General features: G+C 40.0%; 1 protein-coding gene across 1 annotated transcript in view; it reads left to right on the forward strand.

Annotated features, from left to right (window-relative positions):
- The first annotated feature begins 8,961 nt into the window (after nucleotides 1–8,961).
- Nucleotides 8,962–25,797, forward strand: part of LOC139380695 (F-box-like/WD repeat-containing protein TBL1X) — a 36,968-nt gene continuing 20,132 nt past the window's right edge. Inside the window, exon 1 of the mRNA XM_071123630.1 lies at nucleotides 8,962–9,273. The gene's annotated coding sequence lies outside the window, so the exon portion shown is untranslated. The remainder of the gene's footprint in view (nucleotides 9,274–25,797) is intronic.

Raw genomic sequence — 25,797 nt, forward strand, 5'->3', positions numbered from 1 at the left:
ACTCCTGAGGTGCTGACTTGTTGCACCCTCGACAACTACTGTGATTATTATTACTTGACCATGCTGGTCATTTATGAACATTTGAACATCTTGGCCATGTTCTGTTATAATCTCCACCCGGCACAGCCAGAAGAGGACTGACCACCCCTCATAGCCTGGTTCCTCTCTAGGTTTCTTCCTAGGTTTTGGCCTTTCTAGGGAGTTTTTCCTAGCCACTGTTTTTCTACACCTGCATTGCTTGCTGTTTGTGGTTTCAGGATGGGTTTCTGTACAGCACTTTTAGATATATAAGAAGGGCTATATAAATACATTTGATTTGATTTGATTTGGTTTGGTTTGATTTGAAATGAATGTCGATATCATTGCAAATATTGGGCTTTATTTAGCCTTTCTGACATTTTCTTGACCCAAGACATCTTGAGCAGTATTAGATTAGTATTATGCCCAGATTATGAGTAAACAGACTGCAGTTTGGATTCTGATTGTTGTTGTAATAGAGCCAAATAAAGATAGATTTTCTATAAGAGACAACTTCTCAATTATGAAGGGAATTAAGTTGCTTCTCATCAGCAGCTATTACCTGTTTTCCACATTATTTTCTACATTCACAGTACATTAGAATACATGCCTCCTAGAGACATAAACTGTAATGCCATTCTGTAGCACTTACTGCTTGAGTGCCTGGTGAGGGAGAGGAAGGAGGAGGGAGGAGATGGAGGGAGGAGAGGAGGGGAAGCAGCAGGATCCACAGGTCGTCAACCCTTGACCCCTGACCTCAGCCCTTCAATCTCTGATATGTCTGATTTTCCAACCTTTTCACTCCCTCTCTCCTTCCCTTTGGTCTGTAAGGCATTTGACTATAGCCGAGAAAGAATGCACTGGAGTAACCCTTTGCATTCCTCAGTGTGTGAACATATGTACAGTACCAGTCAAAAGGGTTTTTCTTTATGTTTACTATTTTCTACAATGTAGAATAATAGTGAAGACATCAAAACTATGAAATAACACATATGGAATCATGTAGTAACCAAAACATTTAGATTATATTTGATATTATTCAAAGTAGCCACACTTTGCCTTAATGACAGATTTGCACACTCTTGGTATTCTCTCAACCAGCTTCATGAGGAATGCTTTTCCAACAGTCATGAAGGAGTTCCGACATATGCTGAGCACTTGGTAGCTGCTTTTACTTCACTCTGTGGTCCATCTAATCCCAAACCGTCTCAATTGGGTTGAGGTTGGGTGATTGTGGAGGCCAGGTCATCTGATGCAGCACTCCATCCCTCTCCTTCTTGGTCAAGTAGCCCTTACACAGCCTGGAGGTGTGTTGGGTAATTGTCCTGTTGAAAAACAAATGATAGTCCCACTAAGCCCAAACCAGATGGGATGGTGTATTGCTGCAGAATGCTGTGGTAGCCATGCTGGTTAAGTCTGCCTTGAATTCTAAATAAATAACAAGACAGTGTCACCAGCACCATCACACCTCCTCCTCAATGTTTCATGGTGGGAACCACACATGCGGAGATCATCCGTTTACCTACTCTGCGTCTCACAAGGACACAGCGGTTGGAACCAAAAATCTCAAATTTGGACTCATCAGAGCAAAGGACGTTGATGTTGAGATATGAAATATATTTTGATTTGTTTAACGCTTTTTTGGTTACTACATGATTCCATATGTGTTATTTCATAGTTTTGATGAATTTACTATTATTCTACAATGTAGAAAATAGTCAAAATAAAGAAAAATCCTTGAATGACTAGGTGTGTCCAAACTTTTGACTGGTACTGTACATATTTCCTATCTTAGCAGAGAATTACTGTAGTGCGTCAGGTAGCCTAGTGGTTAAGCGTGTTGAGCCAATAACCCAAAGGTCGCTGGTTTGAATACCTGAGCCACCTCCATTCTCATCGACAGGGCTGTAGTGAAGCATGTTGAGAGCTTAAAGTTCCTTGGTGTCCACATCACCAACAAACTATCATGGTCCAAACACACCAAGACAGTCGTGAAGAGGGCACGCCTATTCCCCCTCAGGAGACTGGAAAGATTTGGCATCAAAGAGTTCTACAGCTGCACCATCGAGAGCATCTTGACTGGTTGCATCACTGCCTGATATGGCAACTGCTCTGCCTCTGACCGCAATGGGAGTAGGGGAGGGGTGGTACAGTGTTACACAAAGCCTTCCCTCAGTGCAGTAATATCTAACAAATTACAGAACATATACCCAATACACACAAATCTAAGTAGGAATGACTTAAGACTATATACATATGGACGAGCGATGTCAGAGTGAAACGGACTAAGATACAGTAGAATAGTATAGAAAAACAGTATAGACATATGAGATGAGTAATGCAAGCTATGCATGCATTATTAAGTGAGATACCATAGAATAGTTTAGAAAAACAGTATATACACATGAGAGGAGTAATGCCAGATACGTAAACATTAAGTGACTAAGATACAGTAGAATAGTATAGATGTCACGTCTGCTCCTGCTCCTCCCCTCCTGCGTACGACGTCACCAGAGTACTAACCACCGGTCCTGGCACTCATCATTACGCACACCTGGCACTCATCATTACGCACACCTGGCACTCATCATTACGCACACCTGTGATGAATCCCAGGACCGGTGGTTAGTACTCTGGCGACGTTGTACGCCGGAGGGAAGGAGCAGACATGACAATAGAATACAGTATATACATATAAGATGAGTAATGCCAGATATATAAATATTATTAAAGTGACTAGTTTTCCATTCCTTAAAGTGGCCAGTGATTCCTAGCCTATTCCTATAGGCAGCAGCCTCTAATGTGCTAGTGATGGCTGTTTAAGAGTCTGAAGGCCTTGAGATAGAAGCAGTTTTTCAGTCTCTCAGTCCCAGCTTTGACGCACCTGTACTGACCTCGCCTTCTGGATGAAAGTGGGGTGAACAGGCAGTGGCTCGGGTGGTTGATATCCTTGATGATCTTTTTGGCCTTCCTGTGACATCGGGTGCTGTAGGTGTCCTGTAAGGTCTACTACACCTGTTGTATTCAGCGAATGTGACAAATAAAATGTGATTTTGAGTAGGTGAGACATATGCTGTAAGTCGCTCCAGATAAGAGCATTTGCTAAATGACAAAAATAAATGTAATATGTAAGTATAGATCTATGTAATAAGAAGGTTGTATACATTTGCAGGAAATTGTGTATAATAAAGTCATATAAAAAGTATTTTCCGTCTGTGAAGTCAAATTTCATATGAAGGTAAACATACTCAAATTCTGTGTCTGAAAATAGCTTTGTTTTTCTTGTACGATGTGTTGCTGTGTCTGGAAAATGGGTCTGTATGACATAACAGCACTAAAGAAACCCTAATGCGTCTCCCGCCTGTGTGGCTGCTTGCAGTGGGGGATGGGAGGGATGGGAGTGGGGGAGGGGTGGTTCAGTGTTACTGAGTACACAAAGCCTTTCCTCACACACACACACACGTGCATGCACTCACAGAGTCATACACAGGCGCTGATTCGCGCACACACACTCTAACACACACACAGTAGGCTTCTGTGTTGGTGGGTGGATGGTCTTGGCCCTGCCAGACTGACTCACACCCTGCCTGTGCTCGTAATCTCTTTATGGTATGAATAAAGCAGGAGGGCTTGGGAGCTAAATCCAATATGTTGATGGTACTGCAGCACTGTGAGAAACAGAGACACAGCTGGATAATCCCAGCTAGAGGCTGTGCTTTGCCAGCGCTTCCCAGGCCTAATAACAGACAAACAAGAGTGGTGTGACTAGCAGCACCCTTCCCCCACGTCAATATATTACCATCCCCCACTCTGTGCCGCCTAGAAAGGTCTCCCGGGTTGGGGGAGGGGAAGCAGATTGAACCTGTTCTTTGTTAGGAGGTCAGCCCCAGCACCATGGCAGGAAGTGCTCTTTACCACACATACACTAATAGCTGTGCACACAGGCTACAAATAAAGCCCAGCTCTATGAATTGGTGTACTTCAGGGCCATTGGTGTACTTCAGGGCAGAAAACTATAGCCAGCTAGACATGTATCTCAGAACACAACATCACCAGAGGCCTGGATAGTGTGGCTACACGTGCAGATATGAAAGTCCATGTTTTTGCTCATTTGACCCATAAATAAGGTAGGCAGGTAGCCTAGTGGTTAGAGCGTTTGGCCAGTAACCCGAAAGGTCACTGGTTTGAATACTGAGCTGACAGGGTGAAAAATCTGTGGATGTGCCCTTGAGTAAGGAACTTAACACTAATTTGCTCCAAGGGCTCCGTACTACTATAGCTGACCCTGTAAAACAACACATTTCATTGCACCTATCCGGTGTATGTAAAAATAAATAAGGGAGTTATAATGTAATAAGACAATGTGAAGTTGAATATGATCAAACACTTGAATCTGTATTTACAGCCAATATATCTCATTAATCTGAATAGTAAAGAGATAGTTGTTACAAACAATTATAGAGTGAAAGCGAGATCATATGTCTCCAGATATATCTATGATGCAAAAAAAACAGCAACTTCACTCTAAAGATTTATGTGAATTGTTTGATATTAAACACTATATAATGTATTTGGGGATTTCCTGTCATGATAACATAGAAATTCCAACTCATTCTATTGATATTCAATTTGACCTATGAATGATGTTTTTGATATATGAGCCCATTTAGCAGTTCTGCTGAAACCAAATTGTTACTAAATCAAATCAAATCAAATTTGATTGGTCCCATACACATGGTTAGCAGATGTTATTGCGAGTGTAGAGAAATGCTTGTGCTTCCAGTTCCAACAGTGTAGCAATATCTAACATGTGATCTAACAATTCCACAACAACGACCTAATACACACAAATCTAGGTAAAGGAATGGAATAAGAATATGTACATATATGGATGAGCAATGACTGAGCGGCATTGGCAAGATGCAATAGATGGTATAAAATACAATATATACATATGAGATGAGTAATGCAAGATATGTAAAGATTATTAAAGTGGCATTATTAAAGTGACTAGTGATCCATTTATTTAATTGGCCAATGATTTCAAGTCTGTATACAGGCAGCAGCCTCTCTGTGTTAGTGATGGCTGTTTAAGAGTCTGATGGCCTTGAGATAGAAGCTGTATTTCAGTCTTCAGTGTACGCCGAGGAACTTAAAACGTTCCACCTTCTCCACTGCTGTCCCATCGATGTGGATAGGGGGATTCTCCCTCTGCTGTTTCCTGAAGTCCACGATCATCTCCTTTGTTTTGTTGATGTTGAGTGAGAGATTGTTTTCCTGACATCACACTCCGAGTGCCCTCACCTCCTCCCTGTAGGCTGTCTTGTCGTTGTTGGTAATCAAGCCTACTACTGTTGTGTTGTCTGCAAACTTGATGATTGAGTTGGAGGCGTGCATGGCCACGCAGTCATGGGTGAACAGGGAGTACAGGAGGGGGCTGAGCACGCACCCTTGTGTGGCCCCAGTGTTGAGGATCGGTGAAGTGGAGATGTTATTTCCTACCTTCACCACCTGGGGGCGGCCCGTCAGGAAGTTCAGGACCCAATTGCACAGGGCGGGGTCGAGACCCAGGGTCTCAAGCTTAATGCTGAGCTTGGAAGGCACTATGGTGTTGAATGCTGAGCTGTAGTCAATGAACAGCATTCTTACATAGGTATTCCTCTTGTCCAGATGGGATAGCGCAGTGTGCAGTGTGCAGTGTGATGGCGATTGCATAGTCTGTGGACCTATCGTGCGGTAAGCAAATTGAAGTGGGTCTAGGTTGACAGGTAAGGTAGAGGTGATATGATCCTTGACTAGTCTCTCAAAGCACAAAAGTAAGTACTACGGGGTGATAGTCATTTAGTTCAGTTACCTTTGCCTTCTTTGGTACAGGAACAATGGTGGCCGTCTTGAAGCATGTGGGGACAGCAGACTGGGATAGGGAGAGATTGAATATGTCCATAAACACTCCAGCCAGCTGGTCTGTGCATGCTCTGAGGACACAGCTAGGCTACAGTATACAGTTTGTATCATATCACTATCACTGTTGAAATAAAAATGTGGAAACGGGTAACAGTTTACACATGTGAAGTTACACTGTAAAAACTCTAATAGCAACATAAAATGTTGTTACATATTACATTAATACCAGCATTGTATTTGTTTGGTCATTACATGGTGGACTGCTTCTCCAATTATAATAATTATTACATTATTGTTATTACAACGAAAACACTCAAATTCAGAACAATGCAATCACAAAGAGATTAATAAAGTACTATGTAATTACAGTGTTATTTCATAGGTATGACTCTATCACTATCGTTTATAAAGCGTGTGCATGGTAGGTAGCCTACTCTGACCTGTAATCTAACCCGCAAATGCTGATGCTCCAGATACTCAACGAGTCTAAAGAAGGCCAGTTTTATTGTTTCTTTAATCAGAACAACAGTTTTTAGCTGTGCTAACATAATTGCAAAAGGGTTTTCTAATGATCAATTAGCCTTTTAAAATGATCAACTTGGATTAGCTAACACAACATGCCATTGGAACACAGGAGTGATGATGGCTGATAATGGGCCTCTGTATGCCTATATATATATTCCCTAAAAAAGAATCTTCTGTTTCCAGCTACAATAGTCATTTACAACATTAACTATGTCTACACTGTATTTCTGAGCAATTTTATGTTATTTAAATGGACAGAAAATGTACTTTTCTTTCAAAAACAATGACATTTCTAAGTGGCCCAAAACTTTTGAATGGTAGTGTATACTGAACAAAAATGTAAACGCAATATGCAAAGTGTTGGACCTATGTTCCATGAGCTGAAATAAATGATTCCAGAAATGTTCCATACACACAAAAAGCTTTTTTATCTCCAAATTTGTGCACAAATTGGTTTACATCCCTGTTAGTGAGCATTTCTCTTTCGCCAAAATAATCCATCCACCTGACAGGTGTGCCATATCAAGAAGCTGATTAAACAACATGATCAATACACAGGTGCACCTTGTGCTGGGGACAATAAAAGGCCAATCTAAAATGTTCCGTTGTGTCCCACAACACAATGCCACAGATGTCTCAAGTTTTGAGGGAGTGTGCAATTGGCATGCTGACTGCAGGAATGTCCATCTGAGCTGTTACCAGAGAATGTAATGTTGTTTTAGGGAATTTGGCAGTACGTCCAACCAGCCTCGCAACCGCAGACCACGTATAACCACGCCAGCCCATGACATTCCCTCCCGGATTCTTCACCTGCGGGATCATCTGAGACCAGACACCCAGACAGCTGATGATACTGAGGAGTATTTATGTCTGTAATAAAGCCCTTTTGTGGGGAAAAACTCATTCTGATTGGCTGGGCCTGGCTCCCCAGTGGGTGGGCCTATGCCTTCCCAGGTCTACCCATGGCTGTGCCCCTTCCCAGTCATGTGAAATCCATAAATTAGGGCCTAAGGAATTAATTTCAATGAATTGTTGCATGTAGCATTTATATTTTTGTTCAGTATACATAGTTATTGAACACTGGTCATAGTAATAATGTTTGCATACTGTTTTACCCAATTCATATGTATATACTGTATTCTAGTCAAGGCCTATCCTATATAACTGCTACAATGTTATATTCATATACTACCAATAATGTCTATACACACAATAATATACATATATATTCAGTTCCCGGACTCTGACATTGCCTGTTCTAATATTTCAATATTACTGCACGGTTGGAGCTAGGAACATAAGCATTTTGCTACACCTGCGATAACATCTGCTAAATATGTGTACGTGACCAATAACATTTTATTTTATGATTAAATTACAGAATTCTGTAGTCTTTGTGCGCAAATATTCAAGCTCATACGGTAACCAAAGGAATGTGTCACACCAATGTCGAGCTGTAATGATGTCAACTTGTTATTTACTTTCCAAATCTGAATGACTGAGCAAGGCGAAAAGAGAATTAATCAACCACTATGTGACTCGGCAGGCGAAAAATACGGAACTGTGGGGGAGGGGTATTGACCGCTAAGGCCACATACAATGTAGAGTTGCATCATGAAAAGACTTCAGCTGCTGTAGTCCTTTTGTTTTACTAGATCCAACCAACCCAGGGTTTTTGGCCTTTGTGCATTATATGGTGCATATTAGTAATTTTTAACAAAACTAAGATTATAATGACTGCAATTCTTCAATCTTGGAATTCTGACTAATTTAAAATAGATTTTTTGGGATTACCGTTTAGTATATTCTTGATTGATGTAGATGTCTAATCAAACAATATAATTTGAGCATCTAAAGTAATACATAGGCCTAGTTTGAAATTGTATCACAAAATACGTATTATATTGGGTTGCAATGAAATTAATCAATCATTTATATTAGCCTTTTAAAATGTTCAAATGCAATGTAAAAAAGACAATTAGGCTACCAAAGACAATACATTAATCTAGCCACAATGTTCTTTGATTGTAGTTTTGCAGTGACCATGTTCTGAGACCACATGAAGGCCTACATTATGTACAAGGCAATATAATACAAATTACTTTTTTTTAAACCATAACAAATTGCACAATAAAGGTCAAACAAAGCCATTCACTAGCACTAGTTGCTCTTGCTGTAAAGGAAATTACTTGTGGTCAACATGATAACCACATGGTAATTTAGTTAAGTTTTACTGGAAGAAATGTCATGTTTTGAATAAGCAGGTTTAAGGTCAGGTGCTAGATAGATAGATAGACTGTCATGACCTACAATAAAATAAATTGTAGGTCATGACAGTCCCCCTAACCCCTCCATTCAAGTAAATTCAAAGGGCATTATTGGCATGGGAAACACGTGTTTACATTGTCAAAGCAAGTGGAATAGACAATAAACAAAAAGGGAAATAAACAAGGGAAATAATACCCCCCCCCCACCCCCCACCCTCTCCCTCTCTCTCCCTCTCTCTCTCTCTCTGCCGATGAGTGTTTGCTGCGGTCTCTTCGTTTCATTCTCAGAATCGCTGGAAACTCTATTCCACACATCCTCAGCTTTATTTAGACCTCAAGCTTCTTTAAACTTTACATCCCACACAAACATTCGCGAGGAAATATATTTTAGACCGTTTATGTTACCTTCGGAACGCAGAGATTGCACCGGTGGTCAGAACTTGAATTATGATAAGCAAAATGGGAGGAAAGTCGTTTCTTGCTCACTGAAGTTGGGGGCTATCCAAGTGGAAGAGGTGGCGGCAAGTCGGCAACACCACAAGCTCACTCTCTGAGAAAGGTAAGTTAAAACTTTCGCTCAAGTTTCATGAATTGGAACATTGTAATTTCATGAATGATACATTGTTGCATGTAATTACTTGCTGAACTTAGTAACACTGTTATGAATCATTTACTGGGTCACATTAATCACTTTACATGTGTATAAATGTTTCCCGAAGGAACATTGTTCTTTATTTTATATTGTATTATTATTAGTAGTAACGAGCTAGGCTTATCAAAACGTTGCCCTTTTATTTGGACATAATAGTCGAAATATTGTATATTTGGGCATAAATGAACGCTATTGTTTTGAACTACAAGACATCAAATGCATCAACTTTTGGTAGCTATTGTTTCCCCGATTTTTTTATTATTAAGTTTGAGTATTTAAAGTTACTTCATCAGTTTTCTTTCTCATATACTCTGCAAACTGTAACGATATTAGCTACATTTAAAGGGTATTGCACATGCTGATAGTTCGCAATGAGTGGGGGAGGGGAAGTTGATTCAATACACCAGCAGACGTTGCTTTCACTAGTAAGTAGCCTGCTGCCACGGTTACTTCTTGTTACAGTATCAGTCAAAATGGTGACATTTAGACCATGTACAAAAACAACCTTCACCCTCATGCCTATTCAATACATTATTTAGAATGCTAATTGGTCATTAGATTGGACATTCTTATTATCATTATTTCATGATGTTTACACATGACATTAGATTCATCTTTAAAGAATGATTATACTGACTGTTGGCACTTTATTTCTGAAGGCTATTGGGGAAGCTTTAGGAACAAAGACTGTGAGGTTTGAAAGAGGCATCATCACGACACGGGATGTAACCTAGGCCTAAATGGCACCACCTCTAACACCTGTTGATCTGGTGATTATATGGTCAAACTGAGATTTTTCTAGATCTAGGTCCTTACTTTAGACACGAAATATGGTGATGTAAAGACTACTTAGGCTCTATATTAACGTAAAGTCATTTCCATCCTCCCACTTAAGTTTATGGGATAATGTGCAGACATGTAAGACTTGACAACCCCCACCAACATTCTTCAATGTATGGCAACAGTTCACCAGGACGGTGACACTGGAATTATCTTACTCCAACTCCAAATATGACCTTCAATTAATAAGGAATTTGAACTAATAAAAGTGTAGAATCCCACAACAAAAACTGGAGCTCGTTGTGCCTGTGTCTACTGGTTTGGTTGTAGATTAAACCAAATGAGTCATAAAAAAAACAACTGGTTTAGTGCCATCTATTAAAAGAACAATGGGGTGTATTATAGCGTAATTGCTTGTCCTTCGACGACTCGAGGCTTTTCCATTTGTTGAATTCTACAAGCTATTAGAGAGTGGTAATGTTGGAATCCATTAGTAAGCTATGGCTGTGTGAACCTTGGTAGAATGGCACCGTGTTGGAAATGGAGAGGTAACAGTGAGTGGTAACAACAATGCTAACTCTCCATGATATTGGAATTGGTTTATGCCTCAGTGAACATTCTGTTCTGGGAGATTGTATTGTGTTTTTTTCTTCTGATAGGCTGTTTCAGAAGACTTAGATAGTTGACACTTGAGTGTCTCAGCGTTCTAGGGGTATATGTCTACTGAAGTTTCAGTGAGCTTGTTTTGAAATGACACAACACCTTTTGGATTTAGTGCTGACACTGTGTGTTCATGTTATAAATGAGCTCCAGGGCAATGATACAGTTTATGTTTCAGATGTAATCTTTGTCCTCAGTAGTTTTTTTTACAAGTACATTTTTCATTTGTTCAAATAGACAAGTTTTACATGCAAAAGAAACATTCATTGACAAACAACAGAAAGCAGTGTAACACATAAAAGGTAGCCTATTACCCTCCATGGCATGGACTAATAACAACCCCTCCAGTCTCCAATGTCCCACTATAGGTTAATGGTCATTTAGACATTCTCCTTCAGACAGTAGTTTGTTGTTTCATTTGGGTACACATTTTTCTTATTTCGTTACTAATGTGTTGATTACCCCTTTCTGCAGGAGATAGAGGTTATTTTCTGCCGAACTCTCATTTGTTCAAAGCAGTGCTTTATTCCCCATACACCAGCAGTACCTGAAATTAGCCCCACATACAAAAATCCCATGTGAAAACAACCACTCTCAATCTCAGCATTTGTCCAAATGTTTATGCAGCACTATTTATCCCTAATAGAACATGGGAGGAGGCATGGCAAGACTTCTCTTTTAGAGGGGTTTAAGGTTCACGTGGGCCACTAGTGTTGGCAGGCCAATACATTACATAGAAGTAACACTCATTGCAGTACATCCTTGTTCAAGACTACAGCTATTTATTTGGGACCAGGGGTGGCTGTGCCTTTATGACCTTACAATTGTGTTTAGGCTAGGCTATAAAGACAAGTTGGAGGTCCCAGAGTGGACTGGAGGCCTCAACAGAAACCTCACTGTACATGTTTATACGGCAACTGCTCTCTTGCTCGCTTCAGCTGCAAATCAATGTCTATTCTCGGACCTAAACTGTAATGATTGTTAGAGCCCTTGTTTGAAAGCTGTAGAATCCAGATAACCCCCCCCCCCCATTCTGCTTCTGTTAAAGCACTAAAGTAATTGATGCATATCCAATCAGTTATGCTGTGAGTTGTGTAAGCGACCATATAGGATATGTATGTATATACAGTACCAGTCCAAAGTTTGGACAAACCTACTCATTCTAGGGTTTTTCTTTATTTTTACGATTTTCTACATTGTAGAATAGTGAAGACATTAAAACTAAGAAATAACACAAATGGAATCCTGTACTAACTAAAAAAGTTTTAAACAAATCAAACTATATTTGAGATTCTTCAAAGTAGCCACCATTTGCCTTGATAACAGCTTTGCACGCTCTTGGCATTCTCTCACCCAGCTTCATGAGGTAGTCAGTCACCTGGAATGCATTTCAATTAATAGGTATGCCTTGTAAAAGTTAATTTGTGGAATTTCTTCTTAATGCATTTGAGCCAATCAGTTTTGTTGTGGCAAGGTAGGGGTGATATACAGAAGATAGATGACCAAGTCATTATTTTAAGACATGAAGGTCAGTCAATCTGGAAAATGTCAAGAACTTTGAAAGTTTCTTCAAGTGCAGTCGCATAAACCACCAAGTGCTATGATGAAACTGGGTCTCATGAGGACTGCCACAGGAATGGAAGATCCAGAGTTACCTCTGCTGCAGAGGATAAGTCCATTAGAGTTACCAGCCTCAGAAATTGCAGCCCAAATAAATGCTTCACAGAGTTCAAGTAACAGACACATCTCAACATCAACTGTTCAGAGGAGACTGCATGAATCAGGCCTTCATGGCCAAATTGCTGCAAAGAAACAACTACTTAAGGACACCAATAAGAAGAAGAGACTTTCTTGGGCCAAGAAACACAAACAATGGACATTAGACAAGTGAACATCTGTCCTATGGTCTGATGAGTCCAAATTTGAGATTTTTGTTTCCAACCGCCATGTCTTTGTGAGACGCAGAGTAGCTGAATGGATGATCTCCGCATTTGTGGTTCCCACTGTGAAGCATGGAGGAGGAGGTGTTATGGTGTGGGGATGTTTTGCTGGTGACACTGTCTGTGATATATTTAGAATTCAAGGCACACTTAACCTGCATGGCTATCACAGCATTCTGCAGCAATACGCCATTCCCATCTGGTTCGCGCTTAGTAGGACTATCATTTGTTTCTCAACAGGACAATGACTAAACACACCTCCAGGCTGGTTAAGGGCTATTTGACCAATAAGGAGAGTGATGGAGTGCTGCATCAGATGATCTGATCTCCGCAATCACCCGACCTCAACCCAATTAAAATGGTTTGGGATGAGTTGGACCGCAGAGTGAAGGAAAAGCAGCCAACAAGTGCTCAGCATATGTGGGAACTCCTTCAAGACTGCTGGAAAAGCATTACAGGTGAAGCTGGTTGAGAAAATGCCAAGAATGTGCAAAGCTGTTATCAAGGCAAAGGGTGGCTACTTTGAAGAATCTCAAATATATTTAGATTTTTTAAACACGTTTTTGGTTACTAGATGATTCCATGTGTTATTTAATAGTTTTGATGTCATCACTATTATTCTACAATGTAGAATAGAGTATATGTGTCCAAACTTTTGACTGGTACTGTGTGCCATGTGTGTGAGGTGTCATAAAAAAGTAAAGCAAGAGATTTGTGTGAGGGAAATACAGGGGAATTCATATTCACATTTAAACACACACTGCAAAGTATGGTTTAGATTTGTTTGTTGACCAATATCACAGTGCAATTGGAGTAATTGGGTGGCATTTACTGTCAACTCGTGATATAATTACAGCATCCGAAAGGAATTCCCAATATGTGTGACATTGTATTGTCCCCAATGAGTTGTGAAGTTGTTTTTAGTGTGAAAAAAATCAAAAGAAGTTAAAAGAAGATAACATTGAAGTTAATAATTCATGGTGTTAGTTGTAATGATTTCTGATGCTCGAAGTATGTTTGTGTTGATCATTCGTCTGCTCTGCTCTTGGCCATGACCAGCCTCTGTCTGTTAAGGTTATCAAGTTTCCAGGATAACCCTGTCCTTGAATAGTGGCTCTGGAATGGATCCCAAACATTCATGTGTAGAATGCCAGAGATAGTCTACCTCAGTTAGTTGTTATCACTGCCATTTCCTGCCGTTTGTAGTTTGAAACAGCCATACGCTCTCATAATGATACCACTGGAGGTTCTGAGAGGTTGACTAACACCTAGACACTGTGACAAGTAATACAGACTTTGACTTGTCTTGTATCTGAATTCACTGCCCTACCATTTTAACTTCTCAGAAAAAGCTGTTTGGTTGAGATTTGAGATCATTTTATTCCTTAGACGTCTTAAACCCACACCTTGTGATAAGCTAATTTGTAAAGTAATAACCAAATGCAAGCGGTTCCTCTACCATGGTGGCGTAGACTAGGGCACTCAGCCAAACCAGATATTGGCAGTGTGGAGGGTCCTATATAAATAGCTCTGCGTTTGCATAGATAGTTGTAAATCATTACAGGAAGACTTGGTTTAATGACTAAGCGAGACAAAGGGGGCAGAATAGTCACTTTCAGTGGAGGTGTATCCTTCTTAAGTCCTTGTTTATCTTCTTATGGCTGGGGGTCAGTATTGAGTAGCTTGGATGAATAAGGTGCCCAGAGTAAACTGCCTGCTCCTCAGTCCCAGTTGCTAATATATGCATGTTATTAGTGTATTTTGATAGAAAACGCTCTGAAGTTTATAAAACTGTTTGAATGATGAATGTGAGTATAATATAACTCATATGGCAGGCAAAAACCTGAGAAAAAATCCAACCAGGAAGTGGGAAATCTGAGGTTGGTCGATTTTCAACTCAGCCCCTATCGAAGATACAGTGGTATATTGGTCATGTTGCACTTCCTAAGGCTTCCACTAGATGTCAACTGTCTTTAGAATTTTGTTTGAGGCTTCTACTATGAAGGAGGACTGAATGAGAAGGGAATGAGTCAGAGGTCTGCCAGCAGTCAGGCTGATTTCACATGAGAGGTATCTCCTGTTTCTTTGCTTTTCTGAAGACAAAGGAATTCTCTGGTTGGGATATTATTGAAGATTTATGTTAAAAACATGCTAGAGATTGATTCCATACATTGTTTGACAAGTTTCTACAGGCTGTAACGGAACTTTTTGACATTTCTGCAACTAGTGTACGCGCTTTGTGAGTTTGGATTTGTTTACCAAACAAAAGTAGCTATTTGGACATAAATGATGGACATTATCAAACAAAACAAAAATGTATTGTGGAACTGGGATTCCTGGGAGTACATTCTGATGAAAATCATCAAAGGTAAGTGAATATTTATACAATCTTTTTTGAAATCTGACACAGTGGTTGCATTAAGCAGAAGTTTATTTATATTTCCATGTATAACACTTGTATTTTCATTAACATTTATAATGAGTATTTCTGTAAATTAATGTGGCTCTCTGCAAAATCACCGGATGTTTTTGGAACTACTGAACATAACGCGCCAATGTATACTGAGATTTTTTTATATAAATATGAACTTTACCGAACAAAACATACATGTATTGTGTAACATGAAGTCCTATGAGTGTCATCTGATGAAGATCATCAAAGGTTAGTGATTCATTCTATCTCTATTTCTGCTTTTTGTGACTCCTATTTGGCTGGAAAAATGGCTGTGGGTGTTTTTGTGACTTGGCTCTGACCTAACATAATCGTTTGTGGTGCTTTCACCGTAAAGCCTATTTGAAATTGGGCACTGTGGTGGGGTTAACAACAAGATTACCTTTAAAATGGTATAAGATATGTTTGAGATTTCTGTTGTTTTGAATTTGGCGCCCTGCACTTTCACTGGCTGTTGTCATATCGATCCCGTTAACGGGATTTCAGCCCTAAGAAGTCTTAACTGACTTGCCTAGTTAAATGAATAATAAATTAAAGCAAGCTATTGGCTCCATACAAGCAATAGTCTAGTCTACTCATGGGCGAAGGTTTCTGCCACCAATCACATAGTGTTATGAGAATCATGGAGATGTGTACCAATAGGCCATCACTGGTTCTGTCAGACAGCCATCTCCTTCGGGGACATGACGGAGTGAATGCCTATTGGCTAATCTAATCATAAACACTGCAGTCAGGAATTTCTGTCCTGTTGTCATATTTGCATATATGGATTTACAGGCTATGAAATATTTAAAGCTTGTGATATAGCCTGAATGGTACAGTTCAGGCTGGCTGTCATGATATCCATCATAACATAAACTTGTAAGGCCTATAAAAAAATATTGGCTTAGGTATATCCTTTGTCTTGAGTTAAAACAACAGTCTTCAAAGTTGCCTGGCTTGCTTTGTTCTCCAATATAGTGAATTAACTAAGAGAGAGGAGGCTGAATGAGTTTGCTAATGACTTTTGCAGTGAGCATTACTGAGGAATACCGTTTCTGTTCAACCAGATGCCACGGTCCCCTCCACAGAGCCTAGGTGTTTAGATCCACATGGCCTGCATAGAGGATAATAGTGATGGGATAGAAATTGATACACTAGACTATTGCAAAATTATTTTTGACGATATTATATAGATTATATGACTCCAAGTATCAATTCTCAAAAAAAATAAAAATAGAATCGCAATAAAACACCAGTATCGAATCGCAATACATATAGAATCATGAGCATCGCAATACATATCAGCACCTAAGTATCGGGAGATTCCTGGCAATTCTCATCCCTAGAGGAGGATGGATAAAACATTACAAGCTTTATTCCACAACACTGTAATTGCCCTGGTGGTTCTGCTGTCAGAACCATTCTACTATTCTCGTTTTCACTCGGTTGCTCTGGTAAATGCCAAGAGTCTAAAAATATTGTCACCGGTAGACCTATGCGATGCAAAGCAGTGGATTTTGAGTGTAGCGGATCATAGGTCATGTTCATAATGATAAGTCATGATGAATCCCTTCAATTAGCCTAAGTATCTGTCTCTATCCCATGTGTTCTCCAGGGAGCCACAAAATAAAGGTTATAGATAACTCAGGATAAGGTTTCAAAGGGGGGGTATTTTACTGAAAACTTGCTTAGTTGATGAGTAAACTACTGGAATTTTGCTATCATTCAAGGTTTTTATGTTATCTATCAAAAGACTTCATGTGGCTCGTTTGGGTTCTTCAAATTATCACACGTGTCTGTAATTTTCTCTGGACCTCTCTCTGGCCTTATCACATGTAAAATATATTAAATAATGAAATAAGATTAAAAATAGAATTACAAAGCTGTCAAACACTATCCTAAATATAAACCATTGACTTAGTGAATATCATTGGTGTTTTAAAGAATGATTTTAAGCCTTGAGACAATTAAGACACAGATTGTGTATGTGTGCCATTCTGAGGGTGAATATGTAGGAAAAAATATTTAAGTGCCTTTTGAACAGGGTATGGTAGTAGGTGCCAGGCGCACCGGTTTGAGTGTGTCAAGAACTGCAATGCTGCTGGGTTTCCCGTATATATCAAGAATGGTCCACCACCAAAAGCACATCCAGCCAACTTGACACAACTGTGTGAAGCATTGAGCTAGCATTCCCATGGAACGCTTTCGACACCCTGAAGGCAAAAATGGTAGATGCAACACAAAATTAGGAAGGTGTTCCTAATGTTTGGTATACTTAGTTTGGCCAACATTTTTATTACGATTATACAAACTCGATCTTTGGCATAAATGCTGAAATTATCAATGGTCAATATGCATGAAAGTTCAAGCAAGTCGTGTATGGATTCTATCCTGTCCTGTGTGATCTTGTGTAGGACGCAAAAGAACTAGGGCAAAGTTAGTCACTGGTGGTTGAAAAGCTGCCAGCTGAAATGATGCTTTGATATTACTATTCACTGTACTACTCAATAAATTACGCCCTCTAAGTCCCTGATGTAGACCTACATCCCTTTAGATTTTACAACCCATGCAACCCTTCAATATTAAAACTACAGAAACACAGTCAGCTTCAAACTGTTGTCAGTAAGTCACCTCTATCCAGGCATGCAGGCTGAGGCAGGTGTGGGAGAAGTGGTTTCCCCTAGAGACAGGAGTGCTACCATCCCCCAGTCCCCATAGTTTCCCTCCAAGCCCACACCGCCTGTCGTTGAGTGAGTCATTGAGAAAGGCAGACAGTGATGCAGAAGTACTTGTTGTGACTACCTGATTGTGGCATCATTAGTTATCCTTCCCTACCCCCTATCTTTCTCCCTTCCCCCAATGGTCAGACGAGACTGCAGCCCAGAGACTGCAGCCCAACCAAAGGTGGATTTTACTCATCAGAGCAGTTCAAGAGAAAATGGCTGCTGTTTCCAGGTCTTGTTTGCACATCTGTCAGGAGGTGACTGTACAGGAGAAAATGGGGTCCTTGGCATGTTGGTGTAGAATGTGCCTTCCTCTCTTTTTTGTAAACGTCTTTTTCTCTCTCAATTTTGTAGTGTCCTGTTTTTCTACATCAAACACTTTCAAAACCTACACACACTCTACAGCCAGGCATTTTTCTTAGCTTTACTGTCTTTGTGTTTAATCTCTGAATACATTGATGGCATGATGTCTTATAGCTTATGTCAGGATTTATTCTTTACTTTTACACTTATTTTCTCTTCATATTGGACACTGTTGTGGTTGATAAAAATGTTTTGTATTTTGCTAGGGTTTTGTGTGTTTTCTCTGCAATGTTTGGATGTGGCTGTGTTTTCTATTTCTTCAGTATATATCCAATCAGTAGATGTTAAGACTTCTCTAATCTGAGAGAGCATATTGCTCTGTACGTGAGTTTCACACCACAAACCATCCACATCTATTTTTAGGATAGACAGCAAAAAAATTGCATTTGCGACTGTTATTACATCCACCCATGATGACCTTATCATGAAAACTTACCACAGCTTCCCCTGCTTGTAGGTTGTCTGTTTGTTAGATCTAGGATGTATGAATTTAAGTGGCTGACATTTCTGTTTGTAGTGCCCCAGCGTGATTATCTACCATCAGTTGACCCTTCCCCAAATTTGAAACCTCACAGTTGGAGAGGGTAAGACAAATCTGACCCTGGATCAATGTGCTGGAATGACTGGACGTGTTTGTGGAAACACTGCAATAAATACAGTTTTGAATGGGCTGGAACACTCATGAAATGCTTATATGACTGCAACTCAATTTTGGTTTGAGTCCTGAGATCTTTTTGGTCAAGCCATTTACCTGTTGCAATGTGTTTACTTACATGGACATTCAACCTGATGTGGTGCTTTTTCCAATGACTCAGATTTTATTTTATTTTTTCAAAGAATGCAAACATGTTCATCCAATCGACAGCCTACAGACTCACACAAACATCAACGACATCACACTGCCCAGATGTAACGGATGTGAAACGGCTAGCTTAGTTAGCGGTGGTGCGCGCTAAATAGCGTTTCAATCGGTGACGTCACTTGCTCTGAGACCTTGAAGTAGTAGTTCCCCTTGCTCTGCAAGGGCCGCGGCTTTTGTGGAGCGATTAGTACCGATGCCTCGTGGGTGACTGTTGTTGATGTGTGCAGAGGGTCCCTGGTTCGCGCCCGGGTATGGGCGAGGGGACGGTCTACTGTTACACAGATCCACCTGCTCACACCCCCATCTCCAATGCCCGCATCACACTCTCTACCACATGGTGTCAATCTGCACCATTTTGTTTCTCTTTGTCACCCACGCACTTTCAACATTTAGATAATAAAGCATTTGACCTTTCCATTGTGTTAATGATGGAGGATTGGTTGATTTCCAGGTAAATATATGTTTTTTCAAGATGATTGACAAGAAAGGTATCGTCCAACCCATCGTGTATATCACTGCACCCATATTTGCCGTGTCTTGAAATATGCAGACAGGTGGATTAAAAGTACATTTACATTGTAATACTTCTGACAGCCAGCTTTCTAACTCAGCCCATAATGTTTTTGGACTTTATAGAATTCCCAGATGCGATAGATTATTGAGACATTGTTAGTTTTACACTCAAGACATGACTCGGTTATTGTATAATAAATTCTATTCATTAGTTTACACTGGATTAAGTGTACATTTTAGTTAACTGTAATGTCATTAGTTATGTTCCAACATTCCCTCCATCTTGTGCCAGTGTCAGTTATTTTTAAGTCTTTGTTCCAATAGTTTAGATATTTTTCTAAGCGATGGTCAGTTGGATAGGCTCTCTGCAAGGTTTTGTGTAGCTTACCTATCATATGAATATCCTTATCTGACTCAAAAAGGATTCCCTCAAGATTGTTCTGATGTCCAAGGATTTCACACAAAAAAATGTACTTATGAAACTTTTAAGTTGCATGTATTTGAAAATATCTACTTTGGTCAGTCAAATTGCTTTTTAATTCTGTCATGGAAATAAATGTGTTTCCTATTACCAGGTCATTTATGTTTGTATGCCTTTAGTTTTCCATGTGAATTCTGAAAAGCTATCCAAAGATTGTTCTTTTCCAATGAGTTTCGAATGGCTCAGGCAGCTAGTATAGATGCAATTTGGTTCATAGCAACTACCAGTTAATTGGACATCCAGTTAAATTGTGTTGTACTTTGACCACAGCCTCAAGCATAACACTCAGTTACAACCTAAACACCATAGCCTGGATGAGTGAATGACTGGATGATTGCTGCTGTTGTACTTTGACAGTAAAGTAACCCCCTTTACTGTGCAGTAAACATGCTAATGATTTCCCTAATGAGTCACAGGGCTGACCACCACTGGGAAGCTCAACACTGCCCAGTGGGATATCCATTTGTCTTCTACTGCAGTGTCAGTCAAGTCCTGGGATATGCTATTGAGGCTATATGCAATTGCTTGGGAACGCTGTGAATGCGTGCATCAAAGTAGGACAACCGTTTGAACAAGACAAATGTATTTGAAATGGATCTGACGAGAGGCACTACACTATATTACACTTTGTATGTACCTGATGTACTCTTATTACAAACAGTTGTTTCTTACCAGCTGTTTATGCAGTAATACCAACATTTTACATCTGCACTCGATTTTTCTTTAAATTAGGAAAATAAAGATAAAAAAAAAGAAATCCTGAAGGAATTATGTTTTCCTCTGCTATTGACAAAAATCCATTGATTAGTAACGTGTAGTGAATGATGCAAGGGTTCAACACAATGATATAGTCTGATTAACCATGATGATATGAGGGGTGTGTCTGTCTCAAGTTGGGGTCTACCTCTGGCCATTGATGGGTGTCTACAGCTAAAGGAGAAGTTTACTTTTTTACAACCAAATCTGTCATTTAGATATAAATGGCATGTTATACCCCAACACATTAAATTGTGTCATTTTTCAAACTTTATCCGCAATGTTAGATTTGTGCAACTGAAGCTGTTTCCCATACAGAGCTGTGCAGGTGTCCATACAGAGCTGTGCAGGTGTCCATACAGAGCTGTGCAGGTGTCCATACAGAGCTGTGCAGGTGTCCATACAGAGCTGTGCAGGTGTCCATACAGAGCTGTGCAGGTGTCCATACAGAGCTGTGCAGGTGTCCATACAGAGCTGTGCAGGCCGGGGGTGTCCATATATTTACCGACACACCCGTCTTGTACAGCTGCGTAGGGGAAATGGCTCAAATCGCACAAAATGGAATATAACATTGCGGCTAAAGTTTGGAATGACAGAATTTCACGTGTACAACATCTAAAGACCTGCATCACTATACTTAGTGCGTGTCTGTTTTTCAAAGCGCTTGTTTGTTTTTTGTTGCTTTTGTTGATTTGTTATTTTAGCCCCCACACTGCAGAATAATGAAGAGGAAGTCAATTGCTGGTTGGGGTAAGTTTCTCAAAAACAAGTGAAATCCCCACAAAGTGTCTGGACACTTCTCGTACATGTAGGTTACATGCAAACTACAGATTTGGTTGTAAAAAAGTGAACTTCTCTTTTAATGTCCTTTCACCCTGAGGGAATAAACTCTCATGCAATCTCTTTGGAGAACATTGGAAAGCAATCTTAATTGGTGGGATGTAGGGTTCTATGATGAGCTGATAAATGTAATCCTTATCCTACATGTGGTATTAGAGCCCTGAAGCGTATGGGAATTCCAATGTAAAAAGCCCTATGATCACTAATGTGAAGTTCATAGGAGCACATCAAATTTGGAGTAAAATGAAAGCTAAGAGTCTATATTTGAGAAATTAAGGCATATATACATTTTTCAACCATGTTCCATCCTACAAATTAGAAATAAGCAGAGGCTTTGATTTCGGGTCACATATGGTTAAAGGGGTCTTAGAAGACATCTATCAGTATAATTTACTATATTGTACTGTACTGAACTATGTTATACATGCTGTGCTGTGATGTCCAAACTTGTGAAACATAGATGGACCGGACCAACTAAATTGCTCTTGTTTTTAAATTTAACCTTTATTTGACTAGGCAAGTAAGTAAAGAACAAATTATTATTTACAATGATGGCCTACCGGGGAACAGTGTGTTAACTGCCTTGTTCAGAGGCAGAATGATACATTTTTACCTTGTCAGCTCGGGGATTTGAACCAGCAACCTTTCGGTTAATGGCCCAACCACTAGGCTACCTGCCACCCCAGGTATCCTAATAATAATAGCCAGAGTGTAGAATTATACCTAAAAATGCAAATCTTCTACCTTTGTGTACCTATTAAGGACACATCCCCATGAAGAGAATAATTATGCATTTCTGTATAGTACAGATTAGAGGTCGACCGATTATGATTTTAACACCGATACCGATTATTGCAAGACCAAAAAAGCCGATGCCGATTAATCGGCCGATTAATTTTTTTTTTGCTTTTGTAATAATGACAATTACAACAATACTGGATGAACACTTATTCTAACTTAATATAATACATCAATGAAATCAATTTATGCTTGACGCACAACAAAGAGCTGCTGTCAAAACACACGAAAGTGCTGTTTGAATGAATGTTTACGCGCCTGCTTCTGCCTACCACCGCCCAGTCAGATACTTAGATGCTTGTATGCTCAGTCAGATTATATGCAACGCAGGACATGCTAGATAATATCTAGTAATATCATCAACCATGTGTCACCATGCTAGTGATTATGATGAGTTTAATGCTAGCTAGCAACTTACCTTGGCTTACTGCATTCGCGTAACAGGCAGTCTCCTTGTGGAGTGCAACGAGAGAGAGGCAGGTCGTTATTGCGTTGGACTAGTTAACTGTAAGGTTGCAAGATTGGATCCCCCGAGCTGCCAATGTGAAACTCTGTCGTTCCGCCCCTGAACGAGGCAGTTAACCCACCGCTCCTAGGCCGTCATTGAAAATAAGAATGTGTTCTTAACTGACTTGCCTAGTTAAATAAAGGTATAAATACAAATAATAATAATCGGCGCCCAAAAATACAGTTTTCCGATTGTTATGAAACCTTGAAATCGGCCCTAATTAATCGGCCATTCCGATTAATCACTCGACCTCTAGCACAGATCAGTGACCCATGCCATTCTGTTGCTATCCCTCTTACTGGGTTTTCACCCACTTCACTTACTGTAGTTCAATAACCAAAATAGATTTTTTCAAACTCAAGGTGTCATCATAGCTGACACCCCATTCTTTCTGCAGAAATAGACATTTTAGAGTTTTTGAAAAACCTGGTCTCATAAAAAAACAGAGCAAGATTTTACCATCATTCTGTTACCTAACTTTGCATCTGCACTGTTCTTGAGTAAATGTGTTTTTGTAAAAACTAAGGAAATTGTCCGTTTGCATAGAGTTGTATGGTTTGTTTAACTTTGCAATCAATGGCTTTTGTTTGACATTCTTTTAAAGTGAAAAATTGCAGTCTCATTCTGTTACTTTGGAATTGCCTATGTAGATTGTGTACCGAAAGATGTACTTTAGGTTTGCAGATATGTTCTTCCAATGATACTGTATCATAGCTGATACTCAAGTCAGTTTACATAGAATTATGATACCCAACGGATAACATTTTCAAATACGCACAAAAAGCTTATTTCTCTCAAATGTGTTTACATCCCTGTTAGGAGCATTTCTCCTTTGCCAAGATTTTTATTTTACCTTTATTTAACTAGGCAAGTCAGTTAAGAACAAATTCTTATTTTCAATGATGGCCTGGGTTAACTTCCTGTTCAGGGGCAGAAGGACAAATTCTGTCAGCTCGGGGATGTGAACTTGCAACCTTCCGGTTACTAGTCCAACTAGTCCAACACTCTAACCACTAGGCTACCCTGCCACCATTCCATCCACATGACAGGTGTGGCATATCAAGACGCTGATTAAACGGCATAATCATTACACATAAAAGGACACTCTAAAATGTGCAGATGTCTCAAGTTTTGAGGGGGCATGCAATTGGCATGTTGACTGCAGGACTGTCCCAACATAATTTTATGTTAATTTCTCTACCATAAGCCACCTCCAACGTTGTTTTAGAGAATTTGGCAGTACATCCAACTGGTCTCACAATCGCAGACCGCGAGTAACGACACCAGCCCAGGACCTTCACATCCGGCTTTTTCAACTTCGGGATTGTCTGAGGAGGGGGATGGGGGATGCTGAGAAGTATTTCTGTCTGTAATAAAGCCCTTTTCTGGGGAAAAACTCATTCTGATTGGCTGGGCCTGGCTCCCCAGTGGGTGGTCCTATGCCCGCCCTCCTAGGCCCACCCATGGCTGCGTCCCTGCCCAGTCATGTGAAATCCATAGATTAGGGCCTGATTAATTTATTTAAATTGACGGATTTATTTCGATGAACTGTAACTCAGTAAACATTTTGAAATTGTTGCATGTTGTGTTTTATATTTTGTTCAGTATAATTATGTTTCCAGTTGTTGTGGGGGTGGCGGCCATGGGAGCAGCGTCTCACAGCTTTGATACAGATATGCCTTCCCTTCTAGCCAGACCCTGCTTGTTATCTAATTAGCCCAAAGAGAAGCAGTTTAGTGGGTTGGCATTGAGCTCTGCAGGCCACCCAGACTATCACACAAAGGCTTGGCTTAGCTAGAATGCTAGGGAAAATGGGACTTGTTCCAGCTTTGCTGTTTATGTTGTACTTTTTAAAATGTATAATACGTTATTGATCATGTTTAAATGTATTGCATTTTGGGTTTTATGATACTCTAAATCAAGCAATGGTTCTCATTCAATAACATGTGGTATGATTATGTATTCATGGAACACCATAAGGGGAATGTGTCTCAGTGTGAGATTGATTCTCACACCAGCTCCAAATCATAGCACCATCTCTTTTTTTTGGAGGAAAATTAATGTGAACATTCACACTCAGCCAATATCGGGGGTTATTTCATTTGAGCGCTGCATGTCTGCTGTGCGGTGCAATAAAGCCAGAGAGTCCATGTGAAAGAATATCCCAAGGTGAAAGACGTGTGTTATTCATGTTGGGTAACATTTTCGACCCAGCTGGCACAGGGCCCACTCGTAACAGTATTCTCTGTGTATTTTGCAACTGGTTCCTGCTGGTTGCTATGCTACCAAAGGGTGACTCTTGGGAGTGAGTTGAGCTCTGTGAGTGGTGTGGTATGGAGGTTAGAGAGGCCTGCATTTCTTACTGACTGGCTCTACTCTGTATCTGGTCTGGAAGGAAGCTTGTCCCTCTTGTCCAGTTCTAACCCTCAAGTCAGACTGAAAGCACAAAATATAACAATGGCCATGATTCAGCATTCTGAATGATAGGTTTAGGATCAAGTTCAAATGTATTGTTAATCTCCGAGGCAGTCTTAACTGTTTTAGTGGGGGTGTTTATGATAGATAACTGGCAGTTTTTGAAGAGGTACAGAGGTTCAAGTTTTTCAATCTTTGGTCAAATGTTGAATATGATTGGCGCTGCCAATGTGAATAGGAAGCATTTTACAATGTATGGTTGTCTACATGGTATTGACTGCATTATGTGTGGTATATCAAATACTTGTTGTCTGCTTTGCCTTCAGTTTGAGATTCAGCTCTACTCTTAACTATATAT

This window comes from Oncorhynchus clarkii, chromosome 22 (assembly GCF_045791955.1).
Source record: "Oncorhynchus clarkii lewisi isolate Uvic-CL-2024 chromosome 22, UVic_Ocla_1.0, whole genome shotgun sequence".
Lineage (NCBI taxonomy): Eukaryota > Metazoa > Chordata > Actinopteri > Salmoniformes > Salmonidae > Oncorhynchus > Oncorhynchus clarkii.